This window comes from Saimiri boliviensis, chromosome 19 (assembly GCF_048565385.1).
Source record: "Saimiri boliviensis isolate mSaiBol1 chromosome 19, mSaiBol1.pri, whole genome shotgun sequence".
Lineage (NCBI taxonomy): Eukaryota > Metazoa > Chordata > Mammalia > Primates > Cebidae > Saimiri > Saimiri boliviensis.
In genome coordinates, this window is record NC_133467.1 from 22,148,990 (window position 1) to 22,153,011 (window position 4,022).

General features: G+C 41.0%; 1 non-coding gene across 1 annotated transcript; it reads right to left on the minus strand.

The window, feature by feature from the left end:
- Nucleotides 1-856: 856 nt before the first annotated feature.
- On the minus strand, nucleotides 857-958 carry LOC120360265 (small nucleolar RNA U13). The gene has a single exon (XR_005576837.1). It is a non-coding gene; the product is annotated as a small nucleolar RNA U13 (small nucleolar RNA).
- Nucleotides 959-4,022: the final 3,064 nt, after the last annotated feature.

Here is a 4,022-nt window from a genome sequence, read left to right on the forward strand (position 1 = left end):
TACGGCCGTTGTTTCCAATTTATTGGGGAAAATGTGACTGAAGTCTCCTTGTACTGGTATCATTATCAAAGCCAACTAATACTCTTTTAGAGTTTACTTTGTCTTGGATTATTTGCATATCTCCTGACACTCCACCATTGTAGACAAATTTGTTATAACAAAAATGTCTTCCTGACAGATTGAATGAAAACTTTTTATTTAATTTATAACACTTCTTTTTAAACAATAATTTTAGGGTAACAATATCAAATTTCAAATTGGTAGTGTGGAATCAGGCAAACTGGTTTCTTACTGAAAACAAATTCATTCTCCAAACAGTGTGACTTCTTTTCTTTGTGATTGTTCAGCCTTATTTGCCATGTTTTTACTGAGTTTCTACCCTTCTCATTGTAATTGATTCCATGGTCCTATAGGCCCTGAAATTTTATGGTAGAGTAGTTAAAAACAAAATAATCAACAAAAAAATCACACTTTATTAGTAGTAATGTTCCTTTTTCTCTCTCTCCTTTGTTTAAATTTTTTTTTTTTTTTTTTTTTTTTTTTGAGACGGAGTTTCGCTCTTGTTACCCAGGCTGGAGTACAATGGCGAAATCTTGGCTCACCACAACCTCCGCCTCCTGGGTTCAGGCAATTAATTCTCCTGCCTCAGCCTCCTGAGTAGCTGGGATTACAGGCATGCGCCACCATGCCCAGCTAATTTTTTGTATTTTTAGTAGAGACTGGGTTTCACCATGTTGACCAGGATGGTCTTGATCTCTTGACCTCGTGATCTACCCGCCTCTGCCTCCCAAAGTGCTGGTATTACAGGCATGAGCCACCGCGCCCGGCCTTTTGTTTAAATTTTTTAAAATTTTCACATCAGATGGGTAATGGACCGCGTCATAACAAGGATTGAGGGCACATTTCTCATACATGCACGTGAACACTGAATTATCACACTTAGGAACTACAAAAGGATCAGCAGTTGTGTTTCTTAAGTGTTTAGGTGCATTTGACAATTTTGTTTTGTTTTCTTTTTTTTTTTAATTTTTTAATTTTTTATTTTTACTTTTTAAGACGGGGTTTCACCATGTTGCTCAGGCTGGTCTTGAACTCCCGACCTCAGGTGATCCACCCACCTTGGCCTCCAAAGTGCTTGGATTACAGGCATGAGCCACCACGCCCAGCCTCCGACAATTTTGTTTTCTTTTTAACAATGATCCGGCAAATCATATTTAGTAAAAACTGTGAAACATGATAAGCCTGTTGGAAGGAAAACCGTAATACCCAAATACTGTGTGAAAATGTAATCTCAGTTTATAAACATCAACAGATGTTGTACATTTGCTAATAAAGATAAGAAATATATTGGCCGGGCGCGGTGGCTCAAGCCTGTAATCCCAGCACTTTGGGAGGCCGAGGCGGGTGGATCACGAGGTCGAGAGATCGAGACCATCCTGGTCAACATGGTGAAACCCCGTCTCTACTAAAAATACTAAAAATTAGCTGGGCATGGTGGCGTGTGCCTGTAATCCCAGCTACTCAGAAGGCTGAGGCAGGAGAATTGCCTGAACCCAGGAGGCGGAGGTTGCGGTGAGCCAAGATTGCGCCATTGCACTCCAGCCTGGGCAACAAGAGCGAAACTCCGTCTCAAAAAAAAAAAAAAAAAAGAAATATATTATATTGCTAGTGCTTCAAAAAATCACCTCTAGGGTGTCCATAAAAAACAAAAAAGAAAAAAAGGTATTTGGCTAACTTGTGAGAGGCTGTATGCTGATGTTTATATCATATGTTATATATAAAATTTTACATTATATATAAAGTAGAATAATTTTTTTTTTTTTTTTTTTTTTTTTTTGAGACGGACTTTCGCGTTGTTACCCAGACTGGAGTGCAATGGCATGATCTCGGCTCACTGCAACCTCCGCCTCCCGGGTTCAAGCAATTCTCCTGCCTCAGTCTCCCGAGTAGCTGGGACTACAGGCATGCACCACCACACCCGGCTAATTTTTGTATTTTTAGTAGAGACGGGGTTTCACCATGTTGACCAGAATGGTCTCGATCTCTTGACCTCGTGATCCACCCGCCTCGGCCTCCCAAAGTGCTGGGATTATAGGCGTGAGCCACCGCGCCCGGCAACGTCTGGTTAATTTAAACAATGTTTTTGTAGAAACAGGGTCTCACAATGTTGCCGAGGTCAGTCTCGAATTTCTGGGCTTAAGCAATCCTCCCGCTTCAGCCTTCCAAAGTGCTGGGATTACAGGCATGAGCCACAGAGCCTGTTATGTATTTTAAAAGTTGAAAACTCTGAACTTATACTGTGATTCTCTTTCTCTTAAAGCACACATCTGAATCCCCTTTCAGAGATATTGTTTACCTTGTTTACTAAGATTTCCCTTGTTTCCAAAATGTACATTTAATCTCTTTTCAAATATGTATTTTGCTGAGCTTACTGTTACTCCCTCATCGTCCAAATGCATATTTGAACTGCTTCTTAAATTTTTACACACCATCCAGTACTTGATAAGCACATAAGATTCACCTGTAAGGAAGCCAATTCACTTAAGAGATTTGAGCCGGGCCGGGCGCGGTGGCTCAAGCCCGTAATCCCAGCACTTTGGGAGGCCGAGGCGGGTGGATCACGAGGTCAAGAGATCGAGACCATCCTGATCAACAAGGTGAAACCCCGTCTCTACTAAAAATACAAAAAAATTAGCTGGGCATGGTGGCACATGCCTGTAATCCCAGCTACTCAGGAGGCTGAGGCAGGAGAATTGCCTGAACCCAGGAGGCGGAGGTTGCGGTGAGCCGAGATCGCGCCATTGCACTCCAGCCAGGGCAAGAAGAGCGAAACTCCGTCTCAAAAAAAAAAAAAAAAAAAAAGAGATTTGAATACAGACTGATTTGGTTTGAATACCAATGCCACTACTGTGGGGGGAATTATTTCAAGCTATGCTGCCATGGGTGAATTATTTCAATTGCTCTGTGCCTCAGTTTCTCTTTCTGTAATATGGTGATGTTAACAGTACCTATCTCATGGCATTCTTGTCTAGATTAAATGAGGTGGTACAGGCGTGAGCCACCGCGCCGGGCCTTTTTTTTTTTTAATGACAGAGTTCTTGCCCTGCAGCCAGGCTGGAGTGCAGTGGTGTGATCTTGGCTCACTGCAACCTCTGCTCCCAGGGACTACAGGTGCACACCTCTGACACTCGGCTAATTTTTGTATTTTTAGTAGAGATGGAGTGTCACCATGTTGGCCAGGATGGTCTCGATCTCTTGACCTTGTGATCTGCCCACCACGGGCCTTTCAGAGTGCTGGAATTACAGGCATGAGCCACCACATCTGGCCAGCAAATCCTCTTTATAATTGAATAAAGGGGACAATTTGGCTAAAAGTTGTATTTATTTGTTATGTCATATATTAATGAAGTCTAGATAACCTGGCATTTACTGTCCACCGAAAATTTTCCCAGAGTTTTCTTAGTTGACAGGAGAAACTAAATTCTTACTGCTATGGGTTCCAAGTCAAAAGGATGCTGTGTTGTTAATAAGCACAGAATATCTGGAAGATTTAGTTACTCATGGAGCTGCAGGCAGAAGGGAGGGAAAGAGAGGAGAGATGGAGAAAACAAAGTTTGCTGGCTCCCATTTTTGCCTTAGGTAGAGAAAAAAAGGCACTGATCGGAAGGGGACAATCGTGAAGGGAAGGGGGTGGTAACAAAGGCAGAACATAAAAAGCTTACGAAAGGGCAACAGCCAGGTGGTAAGTGAAGATACAGAAAATTGTAATTTTTTAATTTTTTAGGCCAAAAACCAGATTTTTTAGATATTACTAATGAATATGAATACAGTGCTCAATAATTATTTCTAAATTATAACTCTGAGGCTTGTAGAATTTCTTAAAATATGAGACTTTTTATGTATCTGCTGCCTAACCAATTAGATATATGTATAAATAAAACTATCTGATTTCAAATTTTTTTTTTTTTTTTTTTTTTTTTTTGAGACGGAGTTTCGCTCTTGTTACCCAGGCTGGAGTGCAA